The 24,109-nt window shown below is 38.5% G+C and overlaps 1 pseudogene; it reads left to right on the top strand.

The window, feature by feature from the left end:
• The window catches only part of LOC135363646 (large ribosomal subunit protein eL39-like), a 75,561-nt pseudogene that overhangs the window by 24,189 nt on the left and 27,263 nt on the right, over positions 1–24,109 (top strand).

The raw sequence follows: 24,109 nt of genomic DNA, 5'->3' as shown, positions 1-24,109 counted from the left end.
CCTTTCAAATGACTATAGTTGAAGATACTTTCTCAAATGCAAACAAGGCTTAGATAATTTTCCCAATGTCTGCTGGTGTAAACATTGTCCATAGTTATTAAAATACTTTTTTCTCATCAAAGTGAGAGTTAAATATGTGACTGTATCTTCCTGGCTTTGGCTCCTGCAGGAAACGAGTGAATTTCCTTTTTGGTATTTGTAATATGAAATATTTCTGCGGTCACACTGTGGTCACAGAGTCACCAACTTAAGTCCATAGTTTCTCCTTCCTGTTTTGCAAAGTAGTTGTTAGGGAATCAATCTCAAATGACTTAAGTTTATATGCCTTCGTGAAACAGTTCTGTGTGTGAGTGTGTGTATTTGGGGAAAGGCTTCAATATCTTTCTATTGATCTTACTGCCAGTTGATCTGCTAATTTAGTCAAAGAGTGGCAATATTATTATCTATTGCTACGTCTGCTATGAGAACCCAAATAGTATTGCTTATCAGAGCCTGGAATTGCCATAAGACTAACTTCTTGTTTCTTTTCAAATATGATGAAAGATGGCAACAATAAAATACTCTTGTAAAATGATCCTTTTTCCCACTGTATTTCATTATAGGAAAGAAAAATTTTAAAGGCATTTTTCAAAAGCCTCTTATATATTTCACCTAAATAGATCCCTCTATTCAAAGATATGTATATACAGCATATGTATTTATGTAAAAGCAGCATTTTTGTTTATGTCCATGTATACAATGTCCTTACCTCTTTTCATTATAGGATAGAACGCAAATCTAGGAAATCCTCTCCAAGGGGATTATCTTTTAACATATTTGAGTCCATTTTAAGAAATAAACCACAAAACTTGATTAAATTACCAGCTTTATTTGATTTTGTTTATTTTTAATGAATTCTTCTGTGATTTTTGTCTGGATAAAATTCAGGCTGCATGCTGTACCTTTTGGAACCTACCCATCAACAAATTGCAAACTTCTGTAACTTGTACCATTTTGAGATTATCTTCCTTTGTTAAACTTTTTTTTACAAAATCACCCCGCAAAAATCAAGAAAATATCCTCTAAAATGGACTCCATATAACTTTTGTACTTATACTTGTTAGTGCAAATAGATCTGGGAACAAACAGATTCCCAGTGTAAACTTAAGTGTTTTTATTAAAAAGTTGTGTTTCTGTTAGTTTGAGGTCTTGTCTGTTTACTCACCACTATTTTCCCAGACTCTGGAATAAAATATACAAGTAGAAGAAGAATAAATACTAGACCTTCATAAAATCCTAGGAAAGGGTGGGCTTTTGAGTTGTCATTGCCATTGTCAGCATCAACATAAGCGTCTATTGTTGAGCGGTATTTTATACTCACCATATGCCTTTGTGTACAAGTTGGTCCTTTTAAAAAACATATGGGAGATGAAAAAAAAAGACACTCAGAATGTAACTATTTTGCTGATGAGGAACTTAACAGATGGCATAATTAGGCCAGAACTTCTGAGCTGTGATTCACCACACTTTTCGTTATACTGCCTCTCAGTAGATACCGGCTCTAGCCGGTGATCAAATGAAGCATAACGTCTACTGTATCTGCAGGGAGAGATGTTGTTGACCTTCTGTTTATGGTATAGTCCAATATTTAATCATCCTCATTGATCAACAATTTATAATTTATTCAAATTATTTAGCTGAAATTGAAGTCCATTTCTCCATAAGAAGACTCATGCATTAATGACAAAGCGAGTTATGTTTTCCACATAATAACTTTCTCTATACTTAAAACATTTGAAAAAAGTTTCTTAGACTTTTCATCTCTTTTCCAAATATCTTTAGTATTTTTTGTTGGACATTCATTGCTTTCTTGCAGTAATTTTTTGGTCCACTCAACTAGCTATCTTTTGTTGGTCAGTTCTACTCTACCTTCGGTTTTTGCCTCTCCAGTTCACTTTATACACTTCTTTCAAACTCCCATTTAGCACCATTACATATTCAAAACCTTTTTTTAAAGAATATTTATTTATCTATTTTTAGAGAGAGAGAGCACGCTCGAGCATGGAGGGGTAGGGGGAAGGGCAGAGGGATAGGGAGAGAGAGAAGCTCAAGCAGACTCCCTGCTGAGTGCAGAGCCCTGTCTCTGGGCTCCATCTCAGGACCATGAGATCATGACCTGAGCCCAAGTCAAGAGTCAGAGGCTTAACTAACTGAGGACCCAGGCGCCCCTCATTTTTAAAATCTTCATTGACTTTCTGTGGCATGCAGAAGAGATGGCATACATCTTTAGCCTAGCGTTCGAAACCTTAAATGATCTAATTCAACCTACCCTTGCAATGTTATTTTTCTCTACTCTTACTGATAACTTTTGTATAATTGAGCTTCAGCCTGAACTAGGATGGACTTATGGAGTTGTGGTTTTATCATGATAGTCAATATCTCAAATGATATGGTTAATATTGCTTTGATTTCATAGGCTCCCTGAAAGAGTCTCAGACACTCCCCGAGTGGTGTTTGGAGCATGCTCCAAGAAACATTAACGTAGGGAGTACGAGTTTAAGCCCTTCCCCACTGTCTATGTGTGCAGACAAATTTTCTTCACTTCTAGCTTTATGATCCTGGGCAAGTTATTAAACGTATGCCTCAGTGTGCTCTTCTCTAAAATGGAATTAATAATACCTATTTCTTAGAGATGTTTTGAGGATTAAATAAATTAATGCAGGTTTGCAATTACAATAGTGCCTACCTCAGGGAATAGTTAACCTTTGTGATGAGGAAAATGCTTTTTTTCTCTACCTTCCTCTATTCCTGGTTTTCAATGTCTTTTCTTATCCAAATTAATATTTATTTGTTTTAAAGAGAGAAAAGTATGGAATATCTTTTAGTTTGATCAAATCTTTTGGCAGTGTTAATCTTTTGATATTCATTTAAGTATAGCTAAAGTATCCATAGGTATTTCAATGTATACCTGAGAAAAATAAGAGCAAGTTCTAATTTTTTTTCTTAGCCTATAAAATTTAATTCATTCCATTTATGTGCACCAGTCCTCTCTTTCCTTCAGCAACCTGTCAATTTAACTTAATATTTCCCTTCTCACTAGGCTAAGAGAACAAAAACAAGTCTAGAATGAATTCATTCATTCACTTATCACAAACCTATTGTGCATATGCCAGGCATTCTGCTGAGCTCAAGTATATGATATTATAATCTAGTAGAAAAGGACATACATCAAACCAGTCAACAATAAAAAGATAGGATTAAAAAATGCAGAAGATTTTGAAATACTCTTTCTCATTGTTTTTTATGTCTTGGATATTATTATTGTTAATTGAGATATAATTGACATACAGCATTTTATTAGCTACAGGTGTACAACATAATGATTTAACATATGTATATATTGTGAAATGATCACCACAATAAGCCTAGTTAATATCCATCACCATATATAGGTACAGTTTTTTTTTCTTGTGATGAAAGCTTCTAAGATCTGTTCCCTCAGCAACTTTAAAATGTATAATACAGTATTGTTAAATATAGTCACTGTGCTGTATATAGTACATCCCCAGAACTTACTTATTTTAATTTTATAATTAGAAGTTTGTATCTTTTGACCCCTTCAGCCATTTCTTCCAACTTCTACCCCCCTGCCTCTGGCAACCACCAGTGGGTTCTCTGCGTCTTTGAACTCAGTTTTTTGTTTTTTAAATTTCACATATAAATGACATGATATGTTATCTGTCTTTCTTTTTCTAACTTATTTCACTTAGCATAATACCTTCAAATTTCATCCATGTTGTCGCCAATGGCAGGATTTCCTTCTTTTTATGGCTGTGTAATATTTCATCATATGTATATATACATACACACACACACACATATATATATTCCATTATATGCATATATACACACACACCACATGCTCTTTTGGATATTATCTTTATGACATATCATAGGCCTTTATTTTTATTAATATTTTTACCTTCACTTTGTCATCTGTAAAATAACCAGTAAGAAATCCCTGTGCAGAGAGGGGAAGCCATGGAAAGAGCACTGGTTGCTCTGGGTTGTGGTTTGAATAAGATATTTTAGTTTTAGTTTTCTTGACTGAAGAAGTAGGCAGTTGTCTAAAATCCCAGAATTACTGTTCTCTTTGTTATTCTAAGAGTATATCTTTCCATCAATTTTCACATGTTTGAGTGATAGAATTATTCTTTTGCACCATTTTTATTTCATTACATTTCTTTCTTTTGACCTACCAGCCCATGAGACTACTAGTATTTTGGTTTTTTGTTTCTTTTTATTATGTTATGTTAATCACCATACATTACATCATTAGTTTTTGATGTAGTGTTCCATGATTCATTGTTTCCGTATAACACCCAGTGCTCAATTCAGTACGTGCCCTCTTTAATACCCATCACCAGGCTAACCCATCCTCCCACCCCCTCCCCTCTAGAACCCTCAGTTTGTTTCTCAGAGTCCATAGTCTCTCATGGTTCATCTCCCTCTCCGATTCCCCCCCTTCATTTATCCAGAATCTATAAAGAACTTATCAAACTCAACCCCCAAAGAACAAATGATCCAATCAAGAAATGGGCAGAAGACATGAACAGACATTTTTCCAAAGAAGACATCCAAATGGCCAACAGACACATGAAAAAGTGCTCAACATCGCTTGGCATTAGGGAAATCCAAATCAAAACCTCAATGAGATACCACCTCACACCAGTCAGAGACTACTAGTATTTTGAGGGCAGGCTGCTGAGCCCTCTTCATCATGTGTTCCCAGAATACTCAGTGCATGTTTTGTTTGAATGTTGAACGTACTTTTAAACTCTATTCTCTGTGGAAAATACTCCAAAAAAACCTTTTCGCTTTATTTTCTGCTACACTCAGTTGAAACGCAGGGCTGAAACTATTTTTCTGGGGACAATGGAAACAAGAATGAGTGTTTTTACAAAGGTTAGATTTTAAGGAACAAGGGCTACACACTTGGTTGGACTTTTCACACACCCAACAATGGTTCCCCAGTCTTCAATTTTATTTGTGTCCAGCAGATGGCACCAGTGCCTCAAAGAAGAACCCCGTCTGAGGAAAAAACAATGGTATCAGACACTGAGCACATTTAAAACGAAGCAGATGTCATTAAAATCCAGGCGAATATTACACAAGTATTCAGACCTATACAGTTAAATACAAAATTAAATAGTTGGAGGAGTGTTTATCTTTTTAAAAAGTTTCTCCAAGTTTCCAGCTTGTAATTCGTGGCAGTTACTCTGGGGAGTAAAGACTGGAAAAGAAACAGATACAAACTGGGTGATGATTTCCGCAGAAAAGCCTCCATCAAGGTCAGGACATTTTCTAAGATGCTTTCGGCTGTATCTTTTTCATAAAATTTATAAAGATAATCACAAAAAAAGGAATAAAGATTAATTTCTCCTTTTCTTAAGTTGTCCCTTGCTTTTGTTACACTTTGGTAGCGCACCAACTGTGTACAACTATGAAAGAGAGCCACACACCAGGTCCTGCGGAAAATCAGAGAAGAAGAGCACGAGGCACTTGCAGAATTTAACCCCGAGCAAATTAATGTTGTTCAAAGTCTTCAAGAGGAAATTTTGTTCAAAGCCTTGCTTCATATTCTTAACATCCTCCTTCCTGAATATTGTTATGTTCCTTTCCCCAATCACCCAAAGGGGTGATTGACAGTTTTCCTTTCGTTTAAACTCTAGAATGAACAAATGTTTACTCACAATTTTTTGAAATGTCATGTCGTTTTTTTTTGTAATTTTATTTTTTAAATCCCCTTCCTGCCTTTCTTATTACGTGAAACAAGACTGGGATATTAACTATATATAACTTTTAACTATAATAGATTCATCATTTCTTATATTCAATTGTCCAAATTTAATGGATTTTGTTAGTTGATTAAAATGAACAACTCTTAGAAAACAGGATTTCTTAATAAAGTATGAGTATGTGATAGCATATTGTGTTAACATAATAACTAATCTTTATTCAATTAGATCAAATTAATGGTTGGGGGGAGTGCATAAACATTTAGTTGCCTTTACGTAGATCTTCGATTACCACCTCTACTTAAGAGATTTAAGAAATACTCTGAGAAGCAATTTAGAAAGATTTTATCGTTCTATCATGCTTTCAATGAAATTAAGGATTAACATCTAAAAATATGAGTGGAAATGGGAGAAACTTACTCGTTTTAAAATTCAATAATTTAATAATGGTGTTCAAAGAAAGAAACGGAATTCTTTAGTCTCAAAAGTGTAGTTTGTTGTGACTTCCCTGCAATTGCTGAGAGATGACTCTCATCCCCTGACTCAGTGCCTCATCCATTTTGCACTTCCATCTGGTGTCATCAGCTTGAGTACATAAAGAACAGAGAGAAGGACAATCAAGAATGAGGACCTTAGTGTAGGACAAAGAACCATATGATCGTACATTGACGATTAAATCAAAACAGACGGTAAGCCGATACAGTCCTCGGTGCGCAATGTGTACTTACAGACTTAAGTTTTCTTTACTAATTTCATTGTCATCAGAAAAAAAATTTACTGGTGATGGGTGTTTTAAAGCATTTTGGTCTCTATTTTGGTATTATGTACTCTGTCAGACTCATCCACATAGGCACGTAGGCTTTATATGTTCCTTTAGAATCTTAGGTTTTTCTGTTAATTTTCTTCAGCTTTGATTTCTTATGAAAATAGACATTTACTCATGAGTCCGGTGTTTTAAAGAATCAGGTTGGAGCTCATAGAAAAAGAGACTTTTCTGTACTCTGCCTTATACTATTCTCTGTGTGTTCAGTGGTAATGTGGAAAATACGAGAATTTGGTGGGTCGGCTACATGCAAGCAGTTACCTAGAGGCGGAGTGGTTAGAGAAAGAAGTGGGATGGTTGGGAGGGGCTGGAAATAGCATTGGGAAATGTGGGTAGAGTCTATACAAATTTTGTGAGCTAGATAGAATTCTGGTGGTTGGAATGTTTTTTCAAACTATTTTAAAAGTTAATTTACATGTTTCTGGGAGTAAATTTCTACCCCCCTGTTCCATGTCTTCCTGTCTTAAAAATGTCCTAAAAATCATTTTCCTTCCTTCCACTGTCACTGATCTATTCAGAAGCATTAGCAAGGTTTTTATGATTTTACGAACAATGGGGTAACATCGCTAACTCAAATTGTTTTTACGTTTCTATTTTTAAAAGCAAGTAGGTTATTTCAAGACAGAGTATCTACCTTAAAATAGTACTCAAAAAACCCCCAAAACCTTGCCAGCTGGGGTGTGCTACATTTGTACGACAATCTTGGGCAGTAAATAAAAATCTGGTCCATTTAAAAGTATCTTTGCTCAGAGGCGCATCCTATCAAATGGGGCTGTTTTATAGTCTACCTTGTATTTCACTGCTTGCGAACTCTGTGAGCAAACAGAATTTGTTCACAGGGTGAAACACATATTTATGGTCCTGAATAAACTGCTCAGATTCAAAAACTAGTTGTGTGACAGTGCTAGACACAGGGATTCTGCAGCCCAATGGGATGTTTGTAGTCCACATTTGCATATCAATACGCAGACTCCTTTTGGGAGTACTGCTGCCTCATGACAATGCTGTTGTCTGAGGTCTGGGGGAAAGAAAACCCATAAAAGTCTGGACTCACTTTTCAGTGCCCTCGATTCTTTTTTTGTGCTTTGGAAAACTGTGAAACAGGGTCACCAAGTTCCATTCTCCATCGTTTTATTATGTTTTCAATGAAGCGATTGAACCTGCACAGAACCCAGACAGACAGACATCACAAGGCCACTTTGTGGAAAGGCAGCTTCTTTAGAACCTGGAAGCTGAGGCTCCTCTTCCGTGTTTATGGATTTGGGGGCCAGTGCGTCGTTCCCTTAGTTTAAAGAACCAAAGGGACCAAAACCCTTAAGCAAAATACTTAGAACCCTTTTGCCTGGAGAAAAAAAAAAAAAATTAAATAACGGGTTCTTTTAGCTATTGAGAAGCCAGCCTAAGAATGTCATAGTTATTTGAAAACCAGGCCACGGATGCGGAGGGGATTTTATAAGATGATGTCATCATTTTCTACCTGGCTGACAACCTAATGCCTGTCAGTCCCAATCTTTGAAATGGAATCAAACACAGCCTGTTCATTGTTTGGCTGAAGTTTAATTCAGAGAAAGTCTTTTCTTTTCTTTCTTTCTTTTTTTTTTTTTTTTGAGAAAGTGTTTCTTATTTTTAATTTTTGTCTGGTAATCCTTTGGTCCTCCTGATGGAAATTTTAGTAGAAAGTTTTACCATATATTTTATACTGTAGTCGACTTAGTTAATTGCAAGCGCTAAAGAAACCAAGATAAAAAGAAGGACATGTTTTTGCTATTGCCTTTGCTCACTACTGCATATTTGAAAACATCTTGTGAGTGTGAGTGCTAGGATGGCAGATGTCAGGTTGAGCAGTATTTCTTCTTCACATTTTGACTCGTGATATATCGAACACACAACTACACTGTATTGTGTAGTATAAAAAAATCCTTTTTCAAACCTACTCCATTTTAACGATTATAGATATTAGTTTGCCTTGTGATTTTGTCATTAATTTGCTTTTTCTATGTAATCCAGAATATTTCTTCTTAATATTCTTTTATAGCTGCCTCAAGAATGATTCATACCTTATAAAATTGTCTTGAATATAGGTAGTGCTGTGTTAACAATATTTCAATTGCTTTGCCCAGACCTCTGAACAATTTCCTGATTCACCTCCTGTTACCTATCTTACTACTTCTCAGCTTCAAAGAAAGAACACCAAAAATCTATTTGATAAAAGACCCTTCACCTGCTGTAACCATGTAGAATCCAGAAGTTATCATTTTGGCCCCAAATCTATTTCAATCCCTAAGTTGTCCATTTGCTATTATCGCGAACTGAATACTATAGACTGTTTTTCTGTGGTGTTTTTATCTTCCTATGTCCAAAAATTCCTTGACACTCTTCAAAAGAACGTGCGAAGAACTTAATCCCTTCTAATGAATAGAACATTGCAGAAGTGACATGTGTGACTTCTAAGGCTAGGTCGTAAAAGATGTTGTTGCTTCTGATTTGCTTCCTCTGAGGTCGGTCCCTCAGGGATAAACTAGCATATTGTAAGGACAGTCTCCACAGTCCGTGTGGAGGGGAACTGAGGGCTTGCAGTCATAGCCCCAGCAATGTGCCAGCCGTGTGTGTGTGTGTGTGTGTGTGTGTGTGTGTGTGTGTGTGAGCTAGCCTGGAAGGGGATCTCCAGCTTCCGTCAGCCTTTAGATGGTAGCCTGAGCTGACATCTGTCTGACACAAGCCCGTGAGATACCCTGAGCCAGAACGACCAGCTAAGTTGTTCCAGAATTCCCAGCTTACAAAAATGATTTCAGATTGTAAATACTGTTATTTTATGTCTCAAAGTTTTGGGGTCATTGTTTGTGCAACAATTGATAGCTATTCCATCACTTTTCCCACATTCACTTCTTTGCCAATATCAGAAGAATATTTAAGTCTTGTCTTCTTGCTTTGATGTGATTTTGGTATCTGTCCCTTCTTTGACATGTGATTGCCATGTTACCCTCAATTTAGTTCAGACTATCCCTTCCCAGATGGCTGCAGTGTTAACCTTTTAACCAGTCTCCCTGATTTCCTTCTTCAGTCTCTGTAGTACACCTATAGATTATTTTTCTCTGAAACCTACATGGATACCATACATTTCTTCTGCTCAAAACAAACAAACAAACAAAAAAACAAAGAAAACCCCAAAACTAGAATTTTCCCATTTGCCTTCCAGATAAAACCTTGTGTTTGTTAGTGCGGTATATTCGATTCTCATTCAGAATTATTCACCCCTCCTCCCTTGGTTTTGCTATGATTTCATCTGAGACTTGTTTTGGAATTGTGATGGGCAGAGTATACTTTCCACACCTTGCTAGTGGGCCTGGCCACATGACTGACTTTGGCAATAGAATTGTAGCAGACACGACCAAGTGGAGGCATGAATGCACTTAGGTTGCTGGGTTTGCCTAATTGCATTTCTGCCACTGCCGTGAGACGCACGTGGCCCAGCTAGACTGCGGATCCAGGGAGGATGAGAGAAATGTGGAGCAGATGTGAGCCCGACACAGGGTGGAGAGCGCAGCCCGGCCAGACCTGTGGCGTGAAGCAGAGCTACCTACCTGTGCCCACTCTAGATTGGTCAACACTCAGCCAACCCAGTGAGAATAAAGAATTTTTTTTTCTTTTTTTTTTTAAGATTTTATTTATTTATTTGACAGAGAGATAGACAGAAGAGCACAAGCAGAGGGAGTGGCAGGGGGAGAGGGAGAAGCAGGCTCTGCACTGAGCAGGGAACCCGATGCGGGACTCGATCCCAGGACCCTGAGATCATGACCTGAGCCGAAGGCAGACGCTTAACCATCTGAGCCACCCAGGCGCCCAAATAAAGAATTGTTTTAAGCCACTGAGGTTTTGGAGTGGTTTATTATGCAGGAAGCTCTGTTTACTTTAGCTCCTTCTCATCTTTTCAAATATATCATTTGTTTCTGTTTATGAATCCCTGCTTGGTTCATTTCCTAAACACACTTGCCCATTTCTGTTGACACAGCTTTTCCATTTTTTTCACATATTCTTTATGGTCTTTTCAATGATAATATTTGCTAGGTTACTAATAACTTATTAAGCTGTAGTATTATCACTTTAATGACAGCCTGATAGAAGCAATATTATTTTCACTTTAAAGGTGAGAAAGTTGTGCCTTAAAAAGGTGTTTTAAAACTTGTCCAAATTCACACGGTAAATAAATCAAGAATGGGATTTAAGTTCAGGACTGTGTGATCCCAAAATCAATACTCGTAACTAAGATTCTATATTCTTATTTTAGCCCTAATGCTTTCTTTTTGACAACTCTGGTCCATAAATTATGCTAAAAGTTTTCAACTCCAAATACACTTTATTTTTCCAGCACTAATCATTTTTATAATCATTTTGAATGGTTTTTTCCTTTAGCATTTTGTAGTTAATATTGCACATTACAATCTTTTATTCTATTCAGTTCTCACAATCTCTTTTTGAAGAATGAGTGATTATTTTCTCCATGAGGAAAATGAGAATCAGAGGTTGAATAATTTGGTCCTGGTCATTCAGCTATATATGAAAGAGAGCTGTGATGGCTGAATTAGGTCTCCCTCCTGCTTCCCAAATTCAAATGTGGAAGCCCTAATCCTCAATGTGATGGTATTTGGAGATAGGGCCGTCTGTTTGGTAATTAAGTTTTTTTTTTTTTTTTTAAAGATTTTATTTATTTATTTGAGAGAGAGGATGAGAGGAGAGAGAGAGCACATGAGAGGGGGGAGGGTCAGAGGGAGAAGCAGACTCCCTGCTGAGCAGGGAGCCCGATGCGGGACTCGATCCCGGGACTCCAGGATCATGACCTGAGCCGAAGGCAGTCGCTTAACCAACTGAGCCACCCAGGCGCCCCGGTAATTAAGTTTAAATGAGGTCATAAGGGTAGGGCCTTAACCCCATAGAACTGGTGTCCTTATAAGAAGAGGAAGAGACACCAGAGCACTCTCTCTCTGTGCACACAGAGGAAAAGCTGTGTGAAGACATAATGAAAAGGTGGCTGTCTACAGCCAACAAGAGAGGTCTCATCAGAAATAAATCCTGATGTCATTTTGCTCTTGGACTTCCAGCCTCCAGAACTGCAAGAAAATAAATTTCTGTTGTTTGAGCCATCCACTCTGTGATATTTTGTTTTAGCAGCCCAAACAGCCTAATATAAGAGCTAAGGTCTCTGTCCTTAGCTTCTTACATTTATTCTACATTATTTTTATCATTAGCTCTCAGAGGACAGTGACAATAGTTTTGTATCCTCCAGCGTATTTGTATAGTATATCCTTAGATATTTCATAGGCTCACAGCACGTTTAAAAGTGGAAGAGGTCAGGGCTCAGTGGGTTAAGCGGCTGCCTTTGGCTCAAGTAATGATCCCAGGGTCCTGGGATCGAGTCCCACATTGGGCTCCCTGCTCAGCGGGGAGTCTGCTTCTCCCTCTGCCCCTCCCCCTGCTTGTGCCCTCCCTCTCTGTCTCAAAAATAAATAAATAAAATCTTTAAAAAGGTCAAAAACTTAAAAATAAAAGTGGAAGAGGTCTAAGATGTCAACTTATCCGCTCATTTAAAGCTGAACAGCTCAGATCCAGTGAGTTCCTAAGACTTGGCCAAAATGGCTTTGCAGTTAGTAAAAACCAGAGTGGAATCCAGGCCCCACCTCCAGCCCATGAGATACAATGTTTCATAATTGAAACTGGTAGACATGGGTATTGAATGCATCACCCTCACTGCTATTATCATGTCTTATTTTTATTACTATTGTACGATGAACCCAAACTCCACAGAAATTGAACAGTTGAAATTACATCCTAACTAGAGGAAGAAAAATGGATACCACATGATACACCAAAAAGAAAATAGAAATCCAGGATTCTCAAGGACAGTGACAAAGCAAACATATTTAGCAAACACATTATTTATTTCTTAATGACTTTATTAAGTGAAAAATTTAAAAATGTTATATTTGTGAGAGTGAAAAATGTAAACATGTTTATGTGGTTAATCTAATTGCACATAATGTCCTTGTTTTTATTTTTCAGAAGGGAAACCCAAACACAGGGACTCAAGGACACGTCAGAGGCACATACATATGTCCCCCCTTCTATCAAATCAGGCTGTTCAGGTGGTTTGCTGCTCTGTGGTAGGTACAAAATATGTAAATGACTAGAGTTGGAGTGGAGATCATCAAGACCCCTGTACAAATGATGAGAGGATCTTTTGCTATTATCAAGAGCTATTTTAAATACTAAATCAAAAGGATGCCAACTAGTGGCCTTGTTGATAGTCTCAGTAGAGAAGGAAATGATTAAATTAACATGAAGCTTCAAATCCATTCCCACTTGGTAGAGAGGTCTGAAATTGATCATCATGGTGGCATGTGAAAACTTGCACAGCTGCAGTTGGTGGTGCCTTTGTTTAATGGGTAAACCACGCTCACAAGTTGGTAGTGCAGTCTCTTATGTTTACTCAGTTATGCATCCAAAATTTAGACCAGTAAGTTAAATCACAAGATTTCAGGCTTTCTCTCTAATTCAGAGATGAGGATTGAATCATGTTGTATGCAAAGCCATCAGAAAGGTGGCAAGGTGCAGAAGGGGCACTGGAAAGAGAGGCAGGTCACTGGGATCCAATCTCATTGCATTCTCTCGATGTGTTCTGTGGTCCATGAAGAGTCCTTTGGCCGTATGGAATCTATTTCCTCATCTGTACAGTGTGCACAATGCAATCCTTGCTCACTGCAGAGCAGTGTGGTGACAATCAGATCTAAGAGTAACATTTACATTTGTATGATCTTCTGTAGTTCCTGCAATCCTTCCTGTCTGTTTTTTTTCTCATGAAAACACAATGAATTAAGAAAGGCAGTAATTTATTTTTCCCATTTCAGTGATAAAGAGGCTCAGAGGTTTTATATGCTCAAGGTAAGGAACTGAGAATAGAGACTCTTTGTCCCAGTCATTTAATAGTGCTCTCTGGCCAAATGTGCAGATGAACACCATGCGTGTGCAGGAGAAATATTAGGCCATGACAGCTCTGATTTTTAAAATTGTTGACAATCTAAATAATAACACTGGGCATAATTTTAAGAGTACAGAATATAATTTATTTTTTTACTTATCCCAGTTTTGATTGAATAGATTACTGAATTTATGTTTCATTTTGCACATCCATAAGATGGGGATAAAAATATGTAGAAAATGAAAGGTTGTGGTAATTAAATGTATTAAATGATAAAAATGAGTAGAACTTAGCATATGTTAAGGATTCAATAAACACAATCATTTTTATTGTTGAAATTGGATAAAGAAAAATTAGATGTGTATAGGATGGGTTTTAACCCTGGGAAACCACTTGTAACTGAGTAAGTCCTTCAGGGTAGTTACGTGAAATTGCCTTTACATTCCTGTGACTGGTTGCTGTGAAAACAGCCCTATGGAGGGGATGGTAGTGACTCGCTGGACAATGTCCAGAGGTTAAGATCCTGATTGCATTTGTCACTGATTTTTTTTTAAGATTTTATTTATTTAAGATAGAGAGAGAGAGCATGCGAGCATGAGCAGGGGGGAGGGGCAGAAGCAAGCTTCCTGCTGAGCAGGGAGTCCAATGCAGGGCTCAATTCCAGGACCCTGGGATCATGACCTGAGCTGAAGGCAGACGCTTAACCACCTGAGCCACCCAGGTGCCTCCTTGTCACTGATTTTTTAACCTGCTTACTTTCTTATCATAGCCTTGATTTCTTTGCATACAAAATAAGAACATGTGATTTTGTGTTTGCCTTATTTAAGATTTAGGCACTGATTCATTCACTTCTCAAACAAAGGTGCAATGTGCTAGAAGTTAAAGAGACAGAGATTAAAAAGAAATAATCCTTGACCTCATGGGTCTTAAAATCTAGTAAAGGAAGTTAAATCTGTAAAGTGAAAATTATAGGAAAGTGTTATATTATACAAGAATTGAGATGTGTGTAAAACATAACAGTGAAATAGAGGTAGGAGCAGAGATCCTTACTTTTTTTCAGTAAGACGGCGTGGAGATAACTTCAGGGTTGCTCTCTGAGGAAAGTGACATTTGAATTGAGTCTTAAAGAACGGGGATGTAAGGTAGGACTTACAGAAAAAGGTGCCAGCATGTAAAACTTTACAAAGACTCGAGATGAAGAGGTACGCCGAGAGAGCTGACCTGTGGAGTTCCTGGCTGGTCTCTTCTGCCCAATGTCCGTCAGCTTGCTGTAACCCCAGACCTGTGAACTCCAGTGTGCCCACTCACCTGAGCTTTTGTGGGATGGGTTGTGGACATTTCAGGGTTTCCTGTGTTCCCCGGGAAGAGTGCACATAAGGACCACACACAGTCTCCAGCTTCAGTTGGGTGCCCCCTGTCCCCTGGCACAGACAGTACAGAAACTGAAGCAGGTGTGCAGGCAATAGGTCGGAGTTGCCTACGTATCCCCACCTGACAGCACTTCTCTGCTCTGGCTCCATGAGACCCGAAGTTTTGAACATCAGCATCTGAATCATTGATGCAGCTTGTCACAGGACATCAGCGTTCAGAGGAAGCAGCAGGTACATTTGGCACAATGTCATCTTCATGTCAGGACTGGAGGGAGGAGTAGGGGACCTAAATTTCATCTGGTCCCAGGAATTCAGCTGGATAGGGATCAAACCATTCTGAACACCTACAAACTCAAGAGGAGAGCGAAGAAAAGCATAGCAACAACTCTCTGAACAGAAAAGCTTCCACTTTATGGAAGGTAGGACATGCGGAGAAGTGAATCCGAGGCGATATTCGGGAGGACAGACAGCGGGGGAGGGGGCCTCCGTCGGCCGCTTCTGCCAAGTGATAGAGCCGCAGAGCACAAAATCAGAACTTTTAGAAGTCGGCTCTGCTGAGGGACGTCGCTCCAGTGGCTAAGCTGGGGGTGGAACGCTAGCTGGGACAGTGCGGTCTCAGGACCCTCGGGGTCACAGAAAGACCGGGGGTGCCTGAGTGCGGCAGAGCTCCCAGGTATGGGAGCGGGGAAGCCGGCTGCAGAGACGGAGCTGAGGAGCGGGCTCTCAGCTCAGGGTTGCCATAAACTGTGATCCACGGCACAGTCAGGCCACTGCTCCTCCAGCAGGGACCCAAGAAGCGGCAGATCCGGGGAGACTCCCCTTCCTCCCCCGGGAGGAGTGGCGCAGGAGCACACCGCAGGGATCTGCTGGGTTTGGAGACCACATGGGGTCGGGTGCCAGAGATAGAAACACTCGGTCACAGGCCAGGTGAGCATGGAGTGCGGCCGGAGGCCGGGGAGATGGGAGTGATTGACTGCTTTTCTCTGGGGGCGCACTGAGGAGTGGGGTCCCGAGTTCTCGGCTCCTCCGGGACGGAGATTGGGAGGCCTCCATTTTCACTCTCGTCCTCCAAAGCTGTAGGGAAAGCTTGAGGGAACAAAAGCTCCCGAGAGCAAACCGGAGCAGATTACTTAGCCCGGACCAGGCAAGGGCGGGGCAATTCCGCCTCTGGCAAAGACATTTGGGAACCATGGCACCAGACCCCTCCCCCAGAAGATCAGCAAGAACAGCCAGCCAAGACCAAGTTTACCCATCAATGAGAACGGCAGAACTCCAGCACTAGGGGAATACTGCACATAGAATCCATGGCTTTTTTCCCATGATTCTTTAGTCTTTCAAAGTTAATTTTTTAAATTTTATTTTTTTCTTTTCCTATTTTTTTTGAATTTTTCTTTCCCCCTTTTTCAACCAACATCTTATCAATCTCCTTTTTAAAAATCTTTTTTAATTTTCATTTTTGGAATCATATTCTATCCCTTCATAGTAGTTAACCTTATTTTTGGTATATATATAAGTTGTTCTCTCTTTAAAATTTTGGGATACGGTTTCTTCTAACAGACCAAAATATACCCTAAATCTCTGGTGTATGGCTTTGTTCTAGTCTGACTGATCACATTCTCTCCCTCACCTTTTTTTTAAATTCTTCTTCTTTCTTTTTTCAACTAACTTCTTATCGATTACTTTTATAGAATCTTTTATAATTTTCATCTTTACAGTCATATAACATCCCTTCATCATATTTACCGTTATTTTTGTACATATATAATTTTTTCTTTCTTTAAAATTTTGGGAGGCACTTTCTTCTTTTTTTTTTTTAAATTTTTTTATTCTTATGTTAATCCCCATACATTACATCATTAGTTTTAGATGTAGTGTTCCATGATTCATTGTTTGTGCATAACACCCAGTGCTCCATGCAGAATGTGTCCTCCTCAATACCCACTACCAGGCTAACCCATCCTCCCACCCCCCTCCCCTCTAGAACCCTCAGTTTGTTTTTCAGAGTCCATTGTCTCTCATGGTTCATCTACCCCTCCGATTTCCCCCCCTTCATTCTTCCCCTCCTGCTACCTTCTTCTTCTTTTTTTTTTTTTCTTCTCATATATTGCATTATTTGTTTCAGAGGTACAGATCTGAGATTCAACAGTCTTGCACAATTCACAGTGCTTACCAGACACATACCCTTCCCAGGGTCTATCACCCAGTCACCCCATCCCTCCCACCCCACCCCCCACTCCAGCAACAGGAGGCACTTTCTTCTAACAGGCCAAAATATGCCCAAAATCTAGTGTGTGGCACTGATCTATGCACCAGCCTGATCATATTTGATTATATTCTGTTTTTTTTTTTTTTAATCTTTTTCTTTTTTTTTTTTCTTTTTTTTTTTCTTTCCCTTTTTTCTCCCCTGGTTTCAGGTCTCTTCTGATTTGTTTAGTATATATTTTTCTGGGGTCGTTGTTACCCTGTTAGCATTTTGTTCTCTCATTCATCTATTCTTCTCTGGATGAAATGACAAGATGGAAAAAAATCACCTCAAAAAAAAGAACAAGAGGCAGTACCAATTGCCAGGGACCTAATCAATACTGACATTAGTACGATGTAGGAACTAGAATTCAGAATGATGATTATAAAGATACTAGCTGGGCTTGAAAAAAACATGGAAGTTATTAGAAAAATGCTTTCTGAGAAATAAAAGAACTAAAATCTAACCAGTCGAAATCAAAAAGGCTATTAATGAGGTGCAATAAAAAATGGAGGCTCTAACTGCTAGGATAATGAGGCAAAAGAGAGAATTAGTGATATGGAAGACCACATGTTGGAAAATAAAGAAGCTGAGAAAAAGAGAGATAAACAGCTACTGGATAACGAGGGTAGAATTCAAGAGATAAGTGACACCATAAGACAAAACAATATTAGAATAATTGGGATCCCAGAAGAAGAAGAATAAGAGAGAGGGGCAGAAGGTATATTAGAGCAAATTATAGCAGAGAACTTCCCTAATTTGGGGAAGGAAACAGGCATCAAAATCCAGGAGGCACAGAGAACCCCTCTCAAAATCAATAAAAATAGGCCAACACCCTGACATCTAATAGTAAAACTTACGAGTCTCAGAGACAAAGAGAAAATCCTGAAAGCAGCTCCGTACAAGAGGTCTGTAACCTACAATGGTAGAAACATTAGATGGGCAACAGACCTATCCACAGAGACCTGGCAGGCCAGAAAGTACTGCATGATATATTCAGAGCACTAAATGAGAAAAATATGCATCTAAGAATTCTATATCCAGCTAGGCTGTCATTGAAAATAGAAGGAGAGATAAAAAGCTTCCAGGACAAACAAAAACTAAAGAAATTTGCAAACATGAAACCAGTCCTACAAGAAATATTGAAAGGGGTCCTCTAAGCAAAGAGAGCACCTAAAAGCAACATAGACCAGAAAGGAACACAGACAATATACAGTAACAGTCATCTTACAGGCAATACAATGGCACTAAATTCATATCTTTCAATAGTTACCCTGAATGGGGCGCCTGGGTGGCTCAGTTGGTTAAGCGACTGCCTTCGGCTCAGGTCATGATCCTGGAGTCCCTGGATCGAGTTCTGCATCGGGCTCCCTGCTCTGCAGGGAGTCTGCTTCTCCCTCCGACCCTCCCCCCTCTCGTGCTCTCTCTCATTCTCTCTCTCTCAAATAAATAAATAAAAATTAAAAAAAAAAATAGTTACCCTGAATGTAAATGGGCTAAATGTCCCAATCAAAAGACACAGGGTATCAGATTTGATAAAAAAACAAGACCCATCCATATGCTGTCTGCAAAAGACTCATTTTAGACCCAAAGACATGTCCAGATTGAAAGTGTTGGGGTGGAAAACCATTTACCATGCTAATGGACACCAAAATAAAGCTGAGGTGGCAATCCTTATATCAGACAAATTAGATTTTAAACCAAAGACTATAATAAGAGATGAGGAAAGACACTATATCATACTTAAAGAGTCTATCCAACAAGAAGACCTAACAATTGTAAATATATATGTTCCTAACATGGGAGCAGCCAATTATATAAGCCAATTAATAACAAAAGCAAAGAAACACATTGACAAAAATACAATAATAGTAGGGGACTTTAACACCACCCTCACTGAAGTGGACAGATCATCTAAGCAAAAGTCAACAAGGAAATAAAGACTTTACATGACACACTGGACCAGGTGGACTTCACAGATATATTCAGAACATTCCATCCCAAAGCAACAGAATACACATTCTTCTCTAGTGCCCATGGAACATTCTCCAGAATAGATCACATCCAAGGTCACAAATCAGGTCTCAACTGGTACCAAAAGACTGGGATCATTCCCTGCATATTTTCAGACCACAGTGCTTTGAAACTAGAACTCAATCACAAGAGGAAAGTCAGAAAGAATTCAAATACATGGAGACTAAAGAACATCCTATGAAAGAATGAATGGGTCAACCAGGAAATTAAAAAAGAATTTAAAAATTTCATGGAAACCAATGAAAATGAAAACACAACTGTTCAAAATCTTTGGGATGCAGCAAAGGCGGTCCTAAGAGGAAAGTATATAGCAATACAAGCCTTTCTCAAGAAACAAGAGAGGTCTCAAATACACAACCTAACCCTACACCTAAAGGAGCTGGAGAAAGAACAGCAAATAAAGCCTAAACCCAGCAGGAAAAGAGAAATAATAAAGATCAGAGCAGAAATCAATGAAATAGAAACCAAAAGAACAGTAGAACAGATCAACGAAACTAGGAGCTGGTTCTTTGAAAGAATCAACAAGATTGATAAACCCCTGGCCAGACTTATCAAAAAGCAAAGAGAAACGACCCAAATAAATAAAATCATGAATGAGCGGAGAGATCACAACCAACACCAAAGAAATACAAACAATTATAAGAACATATTATGAACAACTATATGCCAGCAAATTAGATAATCTGGAAGAAATGGATGCATTCCTAGTGATGTATCAACTACCAAAACTGAACCAGGAAGAAAAAGAAAACCTGAACGGACCTATAACCACTAAGGAAATTGAAGCAATAATAAAAAACCTCCCAACAAACAAGAGCCCAGGGCCAGATGGCTTCCCAGGGGAATTCTACCAAACACTTAAAGAAGAATTAATACTTATTTTTCTGATTCTGTTCCAAAAAATAGAAATGGAAGGAAAACTTCCAAACCCGTTTTATGAGGCCACCATTACCTTGATCCCAAAACCAGACAAAGACCCCATCACAAAGGAGAATTACAGAATATCCCTAATGAACATGGATGCAAAAATTCTCACCAAAATACTAGCCAAGGATCCAACAGTACATTAAAAGGATTATTCACCACGATCAAGGTTGGTTCAACATTGGCAAATCAATGTGATACCATACATTAATAAAAGAAAGAGCAAGAACCATATGATCCTCTCAATAGATGCAGAAAAAGCATTTGACAAAGTACAGGAACCTTTCTTGATCAAAACTCTTAGAGTATAGGGATAGAGGGTACATACCTCAATATCATAAAAACCATCTATTAAAAACCCACAGCGAATATCATTCTCAATGAGGAAAAACTGAGAGCTTTCCCCCTAAGGTCAGGAACACAGCAGGGATGTCCACTATCACCACTGCTATTCAGCATAGTATTAGAAGTCCTAGCCACAGTAATCAGACAACAAAAAGAAATAGAAGGCATCTGAATCAGCAAAGAAGTCAAACTCTAACTTTTTGCAGATGATACGATACTTTATGTGGAAAACCCAAAAGACTCCACCCCAAAACTGCTAGAACTCATACAGGAATTCAGTAAAGTGGCAGGATATAAAATCAATGCATAGAAATCAGTGGCATTCCTTTACACCAACGACAAGACAGAAGAAAGAGAAATGAAGGAGTCGATCCCATTTACGATTGCACCCAAAACCATAAGTACCTAGGAATAAATCTAACCAAAGAGGCAAAGAATCTGTACTCAAAAAACTATAAAATACTCATGAAAGAAATTGAGGAAGACACAAAGAAATGGAAAAACATTCCATGCTCATGGATTGGAAGAACAAATATTGTGAAGATGTCAATGCTACCTAGAGTAATCTACACATTCAGTGCAATCCCCATCAAAATACCATCCACTTTTTTCAAAGAAATGGAACAAATAATCCTAAAATTTGTATGGAACCAGAAAAGACCCCGAGTAGCCAGAGGAATGTTGAAAAAGAAAAGCAAAGCTGATGGCATCACATTTCTGGACTTCCAGCTCTATTACAAAGCTGTCATAATCAAGACAGTATGATATTGGCACAAAACAGACACATAGATCAGTGGAACAGAATAGAGAGCCCAGAAATGGGCCCTCAACTCTATGGTCAACTCATCTTTGACAAAGCAGGAAAGAATGTCCAATGGGAAAAAGACAGCCTCTTCAACAAATGGTGTTGGGAAAATTGGACAGCCACATGCAGAAGAATGAAACTGGACCATTTCCTTAACACCACACACAACAATAGACTCAATATAGTTGAAAGACCTAAATGTGAGACAGGAGTCCATCAAAATCCTAGAGAACACAGGCAGCAACCTCTTCAACCTCAGCTACAGCAACTTCTTCCTACACACATCGCCAAAGGCAAGGGAAGCAAGGGCAAAAATGAACTATTGGGACTTCATCAGGATAAAAAGCTTTTGCACAGCAAAAGAAACAGTCAACAAAACCAAAAGACAACCAACAGAATGGGAGAAGCTATTTGCAAATGACATATCAGATAAAGGGCTAGTATCCAAAATCTATAAAGAACTTACCAAACTCAACACCCAAAGAACAAATGATCCAATCAAGAAATGGGCAGAAGACATGAACAGACATTTTTCCAAAGAAGACATCCAAATGACCAACAGACACATGAAAAAGCGCTCAACATCGCTTGGCATCAGGGAAATCCAAATCAAAACCTCAATGACATACCACCTCACACCAGTCAGAATGGCTAAAATTAACAAGTCAGGAAAAGACAGATGTAGGTGGGGATGAGGAGAAAGGGGAACCCTCCTATACTGTTGGTGGGAATGCAAGCTGGTGCAGCCACTCTGGAAAACAGTATGGAGCTTCCTCAAAAAGTTGAAAATAGAGCTACCCTACGGTCCAGCAATTGCACTATTGGGTATTTACCCCAAAGATACAAATGTAGTGATCCAAAGGTGTACGTGCATCCCGATGTTTATAGCAGCAATGTCCACAATAGGAAAACTATGGAAAGGGCCAAGATGTCCATCAACAGATGAATGGATAAAGAAGAAGTGGTGTGTGTATATATATGTACATATATATGTACATATATATACATACATGTATATATACATATTGTATATATATATATACATATTGTGTGTGTGTATATATACACACACACACACACACAATGGAATATTATACAGCCATCAAAAAGAGTGAAATCCTGCCATTTGCAACGATGTGGATGGAACTGGAGGGTATTATGCTGAGCGAAATAAGTCAATCAGAGAAAGACATGTATCATATGATCTCACTGATATGAGGAGTTCTTAATCTCAGGAGAGAAACTGAGGGTTGCTGGAGTGGTGGGGGGTGGGAGGGATGGGGTGGCTGGGTGATAGACATTGGGGAGGGCATATGCTATGATGAGCGCTGTGAATTGTGTAAGACTGTTGAATCACAGACCTGTACCTCTGAAACAAATAATACATTATATGTTAAAAAAAAAAGAAGGTAATAGGAAGGGAAAAATGAAAGGGGGAAAATCGGAGGGGGTGATGAACCGTGAGAGACTATGGTTCCAGGAAACAAACTGAGGGTTTTATAGGGGAATGGGGGGGGATGGGTTAACCTGGTGATGGGTATTAAGTAGGGCATGTAATGCAAGGAGCACTGGGTGTTATATGCAAACAATGAATTATGAAACACTACATCAAAAACTAATGATGTAATGTATGGTGATTAACATAACATAATAAAATAAAATAAAATAAAAAGTAAAAAAAGAAGAACTTTATAAAGATTTAAAAGTCAAGATTCATACTTATAGAACTCTGTAAAGATATATTTATAATGTTTTCCTTAAGATTCACCAAACCAAATTCAGAAATTTAAAATAAATTAGGGAGATCAGAGCAAAGAAACAGGGGGCTCAAGATGAGATGAGGTTCAGAGTGATTAATGTACTTAATTGTTTTTATTCATGTTTTTTGATTTCTCTATTGAAGAAAATATCCATTGGATTTCTGATGTTTTTCTAAGATACATTTAAAACTATGATCATGCTGTGCCTGGGTGGCTCAGTCAGTTAAGCAGCCGACTCTTCATTTTGGCTCAGGTCATGATCTCAGGGTCCTGCGATGGAGCCCCACATTGGGCTCAGAGCTCATTCGGGAGTCTGCTTCAGGATTCTCTCTCTCCCTTTCTCTCTGCCCCTCCCCCCACTCATGTGCTTTCTCTCTCTCTCCCTCTAAAATGAATAAATAAGTCTTTAAAAAGTAAAAAAAAAAAAAACTATTATCATAATAATCAATGAGCTAATTAAAAAATAACCTGTTGACGATATGGATATTTAAAAATCAGTGGAATATATTTTCTCAGATAGCAATTTCCATCCTGACTGGGGAGAGAAGATATCTGCATTTAAGTACACAAACCACACATGCACACATATATGCACACGCATGAATTTACTGAATATCAAATAATCATTAATGATAACAAATATTTTTTAGGGTTTGGAAGAAGCATAATCAGCAAAATCTTCCTGATGGAGATGGGCTGTGTGCTAGCCTTTGAAGGATATGGTGCATTTCTGTTCCAGTAAAAGAGGAGAGAACAGGAGAGCCATGTATAAATATACAGAGATGGAAAAGTGCAATATATAAAGTAATTTTGATTTGATCAGAAAATATGTTTGTACAGGAGTAGTGGGGGAGTTGAGTCCATATTACGTATCAGTGGTCTTTAAATGCTCCACTAGTAATTAAGATGTTATCTTGTAAATAGTGGGGAATCACGGTGAGTGAGTAGGTGAGTACATGAACTCATCAATGGTAGGTCCTTTTTAAAAATTAACTCTTGGGTGCTCCTAGATGTACATAAGGAACACTCTATTATAATTAATCTTTTAAGAACCTATTC

Source organism: Mirounga angustirostris, unplaced genomic scaffold, assembly GCF_029215605.1.
Source record: "Mirounga angustirostris isolate CCGP_5_RB_7025 unplaced genomic scaffold, mMirAng1.0.hap1 SCAF_2, whole genome shotgun sequence".
NCBI lineage: Eukaryota > Metazoa > Chordata > Mammalia > Carnivora > Phocidae > Mirounga > Mirounga angustirostris.
Note: the sequence above shows the minus strand (reverse complement) of the source record. Positions and strands in the feature narration are given on the sequence as shown.